At 43.0% G+C, this 14,455-nt stretch overlaps 1 long non-coding RNA gene across 3 annotated transcripts in view; it reads right to left on the reverse strand.

Annotated features, from left to right (window-relative positions):
- The window catches only part of LOC110262084 (uncharacterized), a 62,775-nt gene that overhangs the window by 27,411 nt on the left and 20,909 nt on the right, over positions 1-14,455 (reverse strand). The gene's annotated exons all lie outside the window — the stretch shown is intronic.

The following is a 14,455-nucleotide window of genomic DNA, read 5'->3' on the forward strand; positions in this document are numbered from 1 at the left end:
CTGGAAATCAGACGGGCCCTGCATTTACTCATTCTCTTTATCTTGCAAACTTCGATATGCCTCATGTGGTGCCCTGAAAAGCAAATAAATTCATTGTCCTTATCCCACCAAGCACTGTTTTGTTTTGTTTTTTTTCTTCTTTTTGTTTTTTGGCCACACTGGTAGCATATGGAAATTACCTTGCCAGAGATCAAATCCAAGCCACAGCTGCAACCTGTGCCACAACTGTGGCAATGCTGTATCCTTAACCACCTGCACTGGGCTGGGTGGGGATCCCAAATGCTGCTTTTAATGTGTATATTTCTCTTTTTTTTGCTTTTTTTTTAGGGCCGATCCTTCGGCATATGGAGGTTTCCAGGCTAGGGGTCGAATTGGAGCTGAAGCTGCCAGCCTACACCACAGTCACAGCAATGCAGGATCCGAGCCTCGGCTGCAACCTACAACACAGCTCATGGCAAAGCCAGATCCTTGACCCACTGAGCAAGGCCAGGGATCGACCCTGCAACCTCATGGTTCCTAGTCGGATTCATTAACCACTGAGCCATGACAGGAACTCCTTAACTGTGTATTTCTATTTGAATGTTTTTGAAAATGTAAATTCTTGCTTTGTGTAATGTATTTTTCCTGTACATAATATTGTAATGTTCTTTTTCCTGCAATCTTCACTGAGCACTTTGCTGTTGTTGTTGTTTTTCTGGCAACCCTTGGGGCATGTGGAAGTTCCCAGGCCAGGGATCAAACCTACGCCACAGCAGCAATTCTAGCCAGGACAGTGACAATGCCGGATGCTTAACTCGCTGAGCCACCAGGGCACTCCAGTACCTTTTTGTGAAGATCAAGCCATGCTTCTACAAGTATGTCCAACTCTATGCCATTGCTTCTACCTGCTGCAAAATACCCTGTGTTACCTATGCACGTTTTTCTGGTTCACTCTCCCAGCGATGCAACCCAGGACTCCCACCTCATCTCCGTGCTGCAGTGACCTGCTGTGTACATTCCTCTCATGGTCCTGGATGGGAGTGTCCCCCAGATATATGCTCAGCAGTTAACTTATGCATCAGAGGACACATGCAATCTTTTTTTTTTTTTTTGGTAAACTTCTTCACATTTCTTATTACAATATCTAACAAAATAAAACTTAAATTCCCTCATTTTACTCCAGTAGCACAGTCACTACCTTTAGTTTGTATTTTGATCACTATCAGCTACAACTGGGCTTTATTATTATTATTATTATTATCATTTTTGTCTTTTGTCCTTTTTAGGGCTGCACCCAAGGTATATGGAGGTTCCCAGGCTAGGAGTCTAATCAGAGCTATTGCTGCCTGCCTATGTCACAGCCACAGCAACGCCCGATCTGAGCCGTGTCTGCAAACCACACCACAGCTCATGGCAACACCGGATCCCTAACCCACTGAGCGAGACCAGGGATCGAACCTGCAACCTCATGGTTCCTAGTCGGATTCATTTCTGCTGGGCCACAGCGGGAACTCCCTATTATTTTTTAATGATTTTTATTTTTTCTATTATAGTTGGTTTACAGTGTTCTGTCGATTTTCTACTGTACACCAAAGTGACCCAGTCACACATACATTCTTTTTCTCACATTATGCCCCATCACAAGTGACTAGATATAGTTCCCAGTACTATACAGCAGGATCTCATTGCTTATCCATTCCAAATGCAATAGTTTGCATCTATCAACCCCAGATTCCCAGTCCATTCCACTTCCTCCCCTCCTCCTCCCCCTGGCTAACCACAAGTCTATTCTCCAAGTCCATGAATTTCTTTTCTGTGGAAAGGTTCATTTATGCCATATATTAGATTCCAGATTTAAGTGATAGCATATGACATTTGTCTTTCTCTTTCTGACTTACTTCACTTAGTACGAGAGTCTCTAGTTTCATCTTTCTTGCTGCAAATGGCATTATCTTGTTCTTTTTAATCTCTGAGTAGTATTGCATTGTGTATATGTACCACATCTTAATCCATTCATCTGCTGATGGACATTTAAGTTGTTTCCATGTCTTGACTATTGTGAATAGTGTTGCAATAATATACAAGTGCAGAAACATGCATTCTTAACTTGACTAAGTAACAGCAAAAGGCTCCCAGGAAGAAATGTTTTCATATTCTTCTTTTTTTGAGCCGGTCATGTCAGGAGGTGCTATCCATTATGCTAGTGTCATAAAATAAATTGGGGAGTTCTTTTTTTTTTTAACATTCTGGAGCAATCTATATTACACTAGAATCAATCGTTCTTTGGAAGTGTGAAATATGGGCAATATGACTGCTTGGGGTTAAAACCCACTTATACAGGCAAGTCCTGGAAAATGTTTCAGTTTCTTTCTTGGCTATTGGTTCTAATAAATTTTAATGGCTCTCAATCTGATGTTGGCACTGAGGCAGGAATAACTTGGTCCCGCACGACAAGTGCCTGGCAAGTGGGAGCCAGAGAGTGTGTGAACAGCTCTAGGGACTAACAAACAGAAAGAACAGAACTGGAGAGAGAAATATTTCTGTTATTTATGACTTTGTAACTTGGTATAACACCTGAGGGCAATGCTCTGTGTACAGCGGATGCTGAGTAAGCGCAAGCCTATTGATGGGCTTGCAGTTGGTAGCCTCCTACCACAGAGCAGAATTTCATCTCTGTGTGTCACTTCAAGTCTGCTCTGGTCAATGAATTCATCTTTCTTTTGTGAGCTCATAGTTTTGCTTTTGAGTTGACAGTGATGTCATGTACTTTTTGGCATTCATTTTTACATATACATAAATTAGCAAAAAAAATCTTCTCTCCTAAGGAAGCCAAGGCTGGCAGATGATGACTTACAAATCATGCGACTCATTCTGATTACCCGGAGAACATTATTTTCCCCTTAATAATAGTCGTTCCAAACTTGCACTTTTGTATCACAAAACCATCCTTTCTGATTCCGGTTTCAGGAACGACTCGCTAGGTGAGTGTGTCCCCTGCTTCTCTCAAATCACTGCAGTTAAGATTAGAATGTTTCCTAGAAGGAAATGATCAGTAAAAATTATTGGAGTGTTTTGCTTTTTTTCTTTTCTTTTTTCTTCTTTCCTTCGTTCGTTCGTTCGTTCCTTCCTTCCTTCCCTCCTTCTTTCTTTCTTTCTTTCCTTTTTTTTTTTGGTCTTTTTAGGGCCCCACTGGTGGCATATAGAGGTTCCCAGGCTATGGGTCAAATTGGAGCTGTAGCTGCTGGCCTATGCCGCCACCACAGCAATGCCAGATCTAAGCTCCATCTGCAACCTACACCACAGCTCGCAGCAATGCTGGATCCTTAACCCACTGAACCAGGCCAGGGATCGAACCTGCGTCCTCATGGTTACCAGTCAGATTCGTTTCCACTGAGCCACAATGGGAACTCCTGGAGTATTTTTCATTTCTCAAATTCATTATGCAGATATGCTCCAATTTTGGGGGGCCGTGGCCATGGTACGCAAGAGTTCCCAGGTCAGGGATCAAAACCTCACCACGGCAGTAACCAAAGCCACAGCAGTGACAATGCCAGATCCTAAGCCTGCTGAGCCACCAGGGAACTCCTATCCTACATTTTATTTTGTTTATTTTATTTTATTTTACTTTATTTTATGTATTTATTTTTGCTTTTTAGGGTCGAACCCATGGCATATGGAATTTCCCAGGCTAGGGATCGAATCAGAGCTGCAGCTGCCAGCCTATGCCACAGCCACAGCAATGCCAGATCCAAGTTGTGTCTTTGACCTACACCACAGCTCACGGCAATGCTGGATCCTTAAGCCAGTGAGCAGGACCAGGGAATCAAACCCAAATCCTCACGGATACTAGTCGGGTTTGTTACCGCTGAGCCACAACGGGAACTCCCTATTTTCATATTAAAATGTATCAAGGAGAGTTCCCATGTTGGCTTCTGGGTTAAGAACCCCACTAGTATCCATGAGAATGTGGGTTTGATCCCTGGCCGTGCTCAGTGGGTTAAAGATCTAGTGTTGTGGTGAGCTGTGGTGTAGGTCACAGATGTCGCTCAGATCTTGAGCTGCTACAGCTATGGTGTAGGCTGGCAGCTGCAGCTCTGATTCGTCCCCTAGACTGGTAAATTCCAAATGACTCAGGTGCAGCCCTAAAAAGACAAAAATAAGTAAATAAAATGTATCATGGAACAGGGTGCAAAATTTACTTTTAGCACTAATATATAGGATGTCAGGGAATTCCCTGGGGTCTCAGTGGGGTAAGGACCTGGTGTTGTCACTGCTGCTGCAGTGTGGGTTTGATCCGTTGTCCGAGACCTTCCACATGCATGGGCACAACCAAAAAAAATTTTTTTTTAAGGATGTCAAAGCAAATGTATGTTTGTGGTAGACCATATCAACTATCACCCATCCTTCCAGAATCTTTGAAAAAATTTGGGAAGTTCTCCTAGTCATTACAATCAGTCACCTGAATTTTGAAAAAAAAGTCTATCAAAGATTGTTCAATACAGTAACTAATTAGGTTTTCAGTGAGATGCTAAAATTGTTTCAAATTGTGCTTGAGTAACTAGATATTTCTAGGTAATGAATGTTAGAATAAGATTGCTGGGGTTATCAGTTCATCAGACAGAAATTATTTGTATCTCTACTATAAATTCTTTTTTTTTTTTTTTTTTGCTTTTTAGGTCACCATCTGCAGCATATGGAGGTTCCCAGGCTAGGGGTCAAATCAGAGTTGCAGCTGCCAGCCTATAGCACAGCTCATGACAATGCAGGATCATTAACCCTCTGAGTGAGGCCAGAGATCAAACCTACATCTTCATTGATAATAGTCTAGTTGGGTTTGTTACCACTGAGCCGCAGCAGAAATTCCTAAATTCTTTTTTTATATAAGTTTATTGGAGTATAGCAGACTTAGAAATTTCTTTTTTTTTTTTTTTTTTTTTTTTTTTGTCTTTTTGCCATTTCTTGGGCCACTCCCACGGCACATGGAGGTTCCCAGGCTAGGGGTCCAATTGGAGTTGTAGCTGCCGCTGGCCTACGCCAGAGCCACAGCAACACAGATCTGAGCCGTGTCTGCAACCTACACCACAGGTCACGGCAACGCCGGATCCTTAACCCACTGGGCAAGGCCAGGGATCGAACCCGCAACCTCATGGTTCCTAGTCGGATTCGTTAACCACTGTGCCACACGGGAACGCCTAGAAATTTCTTAACGCTCAAAGAGGGGTCTTTTTGACTAGATGTTACAAACATTTCCATTGTAAAAATTAAAACGGTTTTCTTAAGACTTTATGTTAAATTTAGACATTTTGTTGGGCTTTTTACAAACCTAATAAAACAAGAACAATCATCTTTAATTGTTCTCAGATTACTAGTAGACTAATTAGTAATTTGAACAGATTAAATCCCCCACATATTGCTCACACTTATAAACTTAATTAAATTTCCTTAAATATTTCAAATTGAATTTATACATTTAATATACTTAATTTCCTTAAGTGCTTCAAATGCTCAACAAGGCAAATTTATGACCTAACAAGCAAAACCTTTCTAAGTACTTCCATAATTCCTGTACATTAAATGAATTAAATGTATAAATCTAGTTATCTTTTGGTTGTCTTAATATTAATACTGTTAAATATTTCTTCAAGGTTCTTTTGTTTTTTAACTTAAAATTAGAAGCCAAAAACCTATTACACCTTTCACAGGCTAAGCCACCAGATTTTCTAACCTGTCATGTTCGCTAACCATTTAAATAACCTAATGATTACAAAACTGATTCCAAAAGTGAATATAAAGCTAACAGTTTATGGCTTTGATTGTGTCTGCATCTCTATTCAATCTTAATTTTTTCCACGGTTGAAAAGAGATTTTTCCAATTATAGGAAACAATTGTACCATCTTGGGTGGATCTGTATTATAGGATTAACCATTCTGGACTATGACTTGGTTGGGATTTTGATCAGAGCACAGACCTGTGGCTCCATGCATCACAAATTATCATGCTGGATTTTTTTTTTTTTTTTTTTTTTGGTGTTCTTAGGGCCGCACTCGTGGCAAATGGAAATTCCCAGGCGAGGGGTCCAATTGGAGCTGCCCTGCCTGCCTACAGCACAGCCACAGCAATGCCAGATCAGAGCCACATCTGTAACCTACACCGCAGCTCAGAGCAACACTGAATTCTTAACCCACTGAACAGGACCAGGATCGAACCTGTTGAGCCATGGCGGGAACTTCTGTGTTGGATCATTTTTTGCATCATGTGTGAAGATGGAGTTTTGCAACCCCCTCTTGGGTTCCATTTAACGCATCTCTTTTCTTTTTTTTTTTTTTTTTTTTGTCTTTTTGCTATTTCTTGGGCCGCTCCCACGGCATATGGAGGTTCCCAGGCTAGGGGTCGAATCGGAGCTGTAGCCACCGGCCTACGCCAGAGCCACAGCAACGCAGGATCCAAGCCGCGTCTGTAACCTACAACACAGTTCACGGCAACGCCGGATCGTTAACCCACTGAGCAAGGGCAGGGATCGAACCCGCAACCTCATGATTCCTAGTCGGATTCGTTAACCAGTGCGCCACGACGGGAACTCCTAATGCATCTCTTCTCTAACTCTTTCTATTCTATATTCTTTTTTAAAAAATTGAAATATAATTTGCACATAACATTGTGTAAGCTTAAGGTATACAAAGTATGGATTTGATAATTTATATATTGCCATGTCATTGCCACCGGCAGCACTGGCTAACATCTTCATCACGTCACAGAATTACCATTTCTTTTTTGTGGTGGGAACAAGGAAACTCTGTTTTCTTTCATTTTCTCCTCTTGGCTGATACATCAGTGCCTTCTCTTGTCTGGGTCTGGTCACCACTTAAAAGACATTTTCATTTCTTATCTTCTAGCTTTTCCAGCAGAGCGTTATGCTGCTGCTGGTGGTAAGATGGCAGGGGTAGGTCCCTGTGGGAAAGAGCCCCTATCGCTCCCTCTGGATACAACCTCGGGTGCAAAAAATCAATGCTCACTAATGGAATGAACCAATGCATTGACAGGAGGAGCAAGAGGAAGCCAGAGTCAGGACTGCTCTCCCATTCTCACTTTCCTTTCTGTTGTTGCCAGGGAAGGAATGTCAAGTTTGTGCTCAGCAGACGGGAGCAGAAGAGAAGCAGGCTCTAAAAATGCCTCTTGATCTATCCCAGGAGGACTAGGAACTTGGAGTTCGGCTTTAAACAGATCTGGGTCTGAATCTTGCCTCCACAATTTAAGAAAAGCGTGATGGAGTTCCCTTTATGGCTCAGCGGTTAACGAACCCGACTCGGATCCATGAGGATTCGGGTTCGATCCCTGGCCTCGATCAGTGGGTTAAGGATCTGGTGTAGCCATGAGCTGTGGTGTAGATCACAGGTGTGGCTTGGATCCTGAGTTGCTGTGGCTGTGGTGTAGGCTGGCAGCTGCAGCTCCAATTCAACCCCTAGCCTGGAAACTTCTGTATGCAGAGGGTTTGGCCCTAAAAAAAAAAAAATGGCTATGGAAAAGTTATCTGACCTCTCTGATCCTATTTGCTCAACTTTGGAGTCCCCAACTCACAGAGATATTGCTGTAATTGTTGAAATTACCTTCATCAAACAGCACTGTGCCTGCCACATAGTTCACTACGATTGCCAGTTTATTGATGCATATTTATAGCCCATCTCTATCTTGCTCGGTGTGTTCTCTCTGGCATTTAGCACAGGGTCTGGCACCAGGACTATGCTGCATGGATGATTTCCTGTTCGTGACAACCTTTGATCATTGCTCCTGGGCTGCTAGAACTGTCAGTGTTGGATGCTCCTTGTACTGAATTGACTTGCCTGGGCCGTGCATGGAGCATGGGTGTTATATGAATGCTACGGTGACTGTTTGACTGTTTGACGTCCTGCGTGTTTATGCTGTTGATTATCAGGGTAAAGCCACAGTCACGAGTGTAGGGAGTAAGGTCATATCTCAAGGGTGGGAGAGTTTATTGTGTCATCAACTAGGTAAGTGGCCTCTATTACAGAATTGGCTGGGAGAAGTGTAGGAGGGTAAGAGACCGGGGATCTTTCTTTCTCTTGGACTTGACCATGGAGATGTCAAAATGACCGGGGAGAGACTGTGAGAGGACATTCTTCACACATGGCGGCCACTTTCCAAGTCTCAGAACTACCTTCCCCCCCCCTTTTTTTTGGCTGCCCCACAGCATACTGAGTTCCCAGGTCAGGGATCAGACCCAAGCCATAGTGAGACCTAAGACACAGCGGCGGCAACACCTGATCCTTAGCCCACTGTGCCAGGCTGGGGATCGAACCTGCGTCCCAACGTTCCCAAGAAGCCACTGATCCCATTGCGCCACAACAGGAACTCCAGTCTCAGCCCTATCTTATTCTAATTGCCCTTTAAGATAGCTATACTCTGACTCCAAAAGGCTGGGGTCTTTTCTTCCTCTTAGTTCTTAACCTGTTACCAGGGATTCTCAATTTCATCACTACTGACATTTGGCTGGGATAATTCCTTGCTGCAGGGGGCTGTCCTGAGCATTGCAGAAGGGTCAGTGGGATCTTACTATAGGTACTGTGTGTGTAGAGGGGGCGGGGACAGGAAGGAATGCTCTACTCACCAGATGCCAGTAGCATCTCCTCAACGGTGACAGTAAAACTATCTTCAGACATTGCTGAATGTCTCCTAGGGAGGCCTGTTTGCAAACCACTGAATTAGACTCTTTTTTAGGTTTTTGTATCTACTTCCTTCATGTGCTCTTTGGCATTCTATACATTCTTCTTGAAAATTCTGTCCTGAGCCAAGAGGTAAGGAAATATTTTTTTGGATATGCAGAAACCACATCCTTTAAAAGAGGAGCTAGCAGACCTGGGAAGGGATCAAAGGAGTTCCTGTCGTGGCACAGTGGTTAATGAATCCGACTAGGAGCCATGAGGTTTCAGGTTCAATCCCTGGCCTTGCTCACTGGGTTGAGGATCCGGTGTTGCCGTGAGCTGTGGTGTAGGTTGCAGATGTGGCTCGGATCCCGCGTTGCTGTGGCTCTGGCGTAGGCCGGCAGCTATAGCTCTGATTAGACCCCTAGCCTGGGAACCTCCATATGTCTAGGGAGCAGCCCTAGAAAAGGCAAAAAGACAAAAAAAAAAAAAAAAAAAAAAAGAAGGAGGGATCAAAGCAAAAGCTTCCCGTCTCCTACCTGGAGCTTCTCCTCAAAGCACTGGACATGTTGAGAGAGATGGTAGATTTGCTTGTGCTGTTCTTCCCACGAGTTTTTGGATTTTTTTTCCACTCTGAGGCAGGTATACATCTTTTTTTAACTCAGTGAATTGTATTATATTTATAGTTGTACAACGATCATCACAATCCAGTTGTATAGCATTTCTATCCCAAACCCCCAGCCCATCCCCTCACCCCCCAACCTGTCTCTTTTGGAAACCATACATTTTTCAAAGCCTGGGAGTCAGTATGTGTTCTGCAAAGAAATTCATCTTGTCCTTTTTTTTAGATTCCACATGTAATTGCACATGTAATATGATGTTGGTGCCTCACTGTCGGACTAACTTCACTTAGTATGACAATTTCTAGGTCTATCCATGTTGCAAGACAGGTATATATTTAAGAAGTTCTGAATAAATGTCATCCCCTTTATGGAGTCCTCATTAAAGCTGAGTTTTGTAGATTTGTACAGGGAAGGGAAATTACAAAGGGTAAAAGTTTAACATGGCTGAAAGCCCAAGAAATAAATTTGCAAAGCACTTTATGGCCTTTCCAGCTCTATCAGAAATTAAGAGAGAACGACGGTGCCATTTCCTGGTGCCTAAGCATCTGGAAATGTTTTTCCCTTGTTTTCATGGGCACCATGGTTGACTCACAAGGGACTCTCCCTCTTGGCATCTTTTACAGGGAGTGGTAGTTGCAACTTGTTGCCACAGATTAAGACGGATGGATCCTTCCGTTCCCCACACTTTCCTTGCCTTTTGAAACAGTCCATCCAGGCTCAGAAAGGCAATTCACTGGAACAACACAACGGGGTACCCTGCCAAGCAGGTGCAAAAAAATTTTTTTTGTCTTTTTGTCTTTTCCAGGGCTGCTCCTGTGGCATATGGAGATTCCCAGGCTAGGGGTCAAATCGGAGCTGTAGCCACCAGCCTACACCAGAGCCACAGTAACCCCAGAGTCAAGCCGCACCTTCGACCTACACCACAGCTCACGGCAACACCAGATCGTTAATCCACTGAGCAAGGCCAGGGATCGAACCCGCAACTTCATGGTTCTTAGTCAGATTCGTTAACCACTGAGCCACGACGGGAACTCCAAGGTGCAAAATTTTGGAAAGCATTCCAATACAGGTCTCTCTGGACAAGTGACAAGTCCATAGGTGTATGTTCTAGGGCTAATTTGCATTCTTAAAACCTGAAATACTGTGGAATAGGTAGAGACAGTGCTAGGGAACAGTTTGCACACTAAATTGAGTTCCAGAGACATTTCTAAATGACGCAAGGGACAGAGCTGGACATTGGACTAGACATGGGATGGTGAGGGGAGGTTGTTCAGGCAAAATGGCTTTTGGAAACAATATTTATGTTGTAAGGGGTACAGTCAGGCAATTATATAACTATGATATTCTTTTTTTTTTTTTTGCTTTTTAGGGCTGCACCTGTGGCATATGGAATTTCCCAGGCTAGGTGTCGAATCGGAGCTACAGCTGCTGACCTATACCACAGCCACAGAAATGCCAAATCTGAGCCTCGTCTGTGACCTACACCACAGCTCATGGCAACGCCGGATCCTTAACCCACTGAGCGAGGCCAGGGATTGAACCCACAACCTCATGGTTCCTAGTCGGATTCATTTCGGGAACTTCAAGTTTTGTTTTCTTTTGTTTTAAATAAGGAAGACAGCGCTTTCTTACTATATGCCACAGTGTGGGCTAACCTTGAAAACATTATAGGAGGTGAAAGAAGTTGGTCACAAAAGGCGATACATTGTATGGTTCTATTTATATGAAGGGCCCCATAGAGCCAGAAAGTAGGTCTGTGATTGCCAGGGGCCAGGGGAGGAGGAATGGGGAATGTTGCCTAAAGGGTGTGGGGTTGCTTCTGGGTGGCGTAAATGGTATGGAATGAATGTTGATGATTGGTTTATTTTGTGAAAATACTCAGAAAAACCCCTTTGAATTGTACATTTTAAGAAGGTGAATTTTGGAGTTCCCACTGTGGCTCAGGGGTAACAAACCCTACTAGCATCCATGAGGAGGCAGGTTCGGTCCCTGGCCTCACTCAGTGGGTTAAGGATCCAGCATTGCTATGAACTATGGTGCAGGTCACAGACGAGGCTCAGATCCCACCCGCATTGCTATGGTTATGGCATAGCTCTGATTAGACCCCTGGCCCAGGAACCTACATATGCCCCAGGTGCGAAAATGAATGAATGGATGAATGAATGAATAAATAAATAAATAATTCTTTAAAAATCCAACATTAGGGATGATTAAATTATGGTACATCCCTCTAAAAGGAAAAAATATTTTTGAAGGAATATGGAATAACAAGGTAAAATGCTTGTGAAACTATCATAGATGGCCAAAGAAAGTACCAAACTGTTTACAAAGGATGATCCCAACTTTATCAAATACATGCATGCGTAAGTAGAGAAAAGACTAGACGGAAGTGCTCAGAACTCTTTACAGAAAGTACAATTCAGGTTTAGCAAACTTTAGGATATGCTTTTTGGAAAATCCCTTTACCTGGAACAGAGCTTCTCAAAACAGTAAAAAGGCTAAAAATGTACGTGTGGGGTGGGCTCAATACTAAAAACTTTTATTCTACAGGTCAAAGGCTGGTCATCATCTACTGACTGCACAGACAATCCATCAAATGGCCTTTTTTTTTTTTCCTTTTTAGGACCACACTGCAGCATATGGAGGTTCCCAGGTTAGCAGTTAAATAGGAGCTACACTGCTGGCCTACACTACAGCCAGAGCAATGTGGGATCTGAGCGGCATCTGTGAACCACACCACAGCACATGGCAACCCCAGATCCTTAACCCACTGAACAAGGCCAGGGATTGAACCTGCGTCTTCATGGATACTAGCTGGGTTCTTAACCCACTGAGCCATAACGGGAACTCCCCAAATGGCTATTAATCATTCCTCTGCCTCTAATCTCTTGCGCCTCTGGCCTAGTGTTTCCCAAACTACAGTCATTCACCTGCCATCTTCAGGATTTTGTTTATCCCCTGTTTTTTTATTTAATTTTTCTTTAAATTAACTCACTTTTTCTTCCTAAATAAATGTATTTTAATAGAAAATTTTATATCATACAGCAGGTTTTGAATTCACAGTTGAATATTAACTCTTAACACTTTAAAATGTAACAATGTACCTAGGGGTTATGTATGAAATATTTAACTGTCCAGACCAGCAGAGGGACAATGAATGAGCAGTAATGCTCTGTTGGTTTTTGCCACCTGAGGGTCACCTCTGCATAGCCCACCTAAAATCATCCTGTGGGAGGTCCCACTGTGGCACAATGGGTTCAGCAGCATCTCTGAAGCACCAGGATGCAGGTTTGATCCCTGACCAGGAACAGTGGGTTAAGGATCCAGCATTGCTGTAGCCTTGGCTTAGGCTGCAACTGTGACTTGGATCCCTGATCCCTGGCCCAGGAACTCCATATGCTGTGGGTCAGCCAGAACAAAACAAAACAAAAAAAGGATGTTTAAAAAATAATCACAGCAAAAAAACCAACAACCCACTTGAATAGACATTTCTCCAAAGAAGATATATGGATGGCCAACAAGCACATGAAAAAATGCTTAACATCACTAATTATTAGAGAAATGCAAATCACAACTACTATGAGGTACCACCTCACACCAGTCAGAATGGCCATCATTAACAAGTCCACAAATAACAAATGCTGGAGAGTGTGTAGAGAAAACGGAACCCTCCTACACTGTTGGTGGGAATGTAAATTGGTTCAACCACTATGGAAAACAGTATGGAGGCACTCAGAAAATTAAATATAGAACTACCATATGACCCAACAATCCCACTCTTGGGCATATATCCAGATAAAACTTTCCTTGAAAAAGATACATGTACCCGTATGTTCATTGCAGCACTATCCAATAGCCAAGACATGGAAACAACGTAAATGTCCATCGACAGGTGAATGGATTAAGAAGATGCGGTATATATACGCAATGGAACACTACTCAGCCATTAAAAAGAATAAAATAATACCATTTGCAGCAACATGGATGGAACTAGAGACTCATACTAAGTGAAGTAGGTCAGAAAGAGAAAGATAAATACCACGTGTTATCTCATATCCGCAATCTAATATACAGCAGCAAAGAAACTCATGGACTTGGAGAACAGACTTGTGGTGGCCAAGGGGGAGGGGGAGGGGGAGGGAGGGGGATGGACTGGGAGTTTGGGATTAATAGATGCAAACTATTGCATTTGGAATGGATAAGCCATGAGATCCTGCTGTATAGCTCTGGGAACTATATCTAGTCACTTGTGATGAAATATGATGGAGGATCATGTGAGAAAAGGAATATATATGTATGTGTTTGACTGGGTCACTTTGCTGTACAGTAGAAATTGACAGAACACTGTAAATCAACTATAATGGAACAAATTAAAAATCATAAAAAAAGAAAAAGAAAAGAAAAAAGGCAAGGACTGCATTCCTGTGGGTGGAATAATAATAATAATAATATCATGCTTTGTACATTTGCCATATTGGAAATTCTGCTGCAACCCATGCTAACTTCTGCTAGTTTAATCTTCCTAAAATGCGAACCTGTTGTTACTTTTTTGATTAAAAATTTTCAATGCCCACTGCCCCATATTGCTTACAACAGAAGATCCAAACTCTTTAATTTGACCTTCAAAGCCTATGTAACATGATGTCGACCTAGGTTTAATGTATTCATTTAATGGATATTTATTTACTGTGTGTATCTTTTCCGGCTTTATCTCCCACTACTGCCTTTAACATTTCTTAACCCCCAGCCATACTTTAACCCCAGAACCTGTCCACTCCTTTGCTCCTACTGTTTCATTCCACAGCCAGCCACTTCAGCTGTCAAAATCCCACACAGATCAAATGCTTTCTCCACGAGGCCCTCCCACATCCTTCTGGACCAGAAATAGTGTCTCCCTCCACTTCCCTCCCTGAGACTTTGGCATCTACAGGGTATAAGAATATTATAGTTAGGAGTTCCCATCAGTGGCACAGCGGAAATGAGTCCGACTAGTAACCATGAGGTTGAGGGTTCGATCCCTGGCCTCGCTCAGCAGCTTAAGGATCCAGCATTACTGTGAGCTGTGGTGTAGGTCACAGATGTGGCTCGGATCTGGCATTTCTGCGGCTGTGGTGTAGGCCGGCAACTGTAGCTCTGATTTGACCCCTAGCCTGGGAACCTCCACATGCTGCTGGCGCGACCTTAAAAGGACTAAA

This window comes from Sus scrofa, chromosome 8, assembly GCF_054392235.1.
Source record: "Sus scrofa isolate SSC_HxYL_T2T_F1_AM1 chromosome 8, Sscrofa_HxYL_maternal_Yorkshire_Landrace_v2.0, whole genome shotgun sequence".
In the NCBI taxonomy this organism is placed as follows: Eukaryota; Metazoa; Chordata; class Mammalia; order Artiodactyla; family Suidae; genus Sus; species Sus scrofa.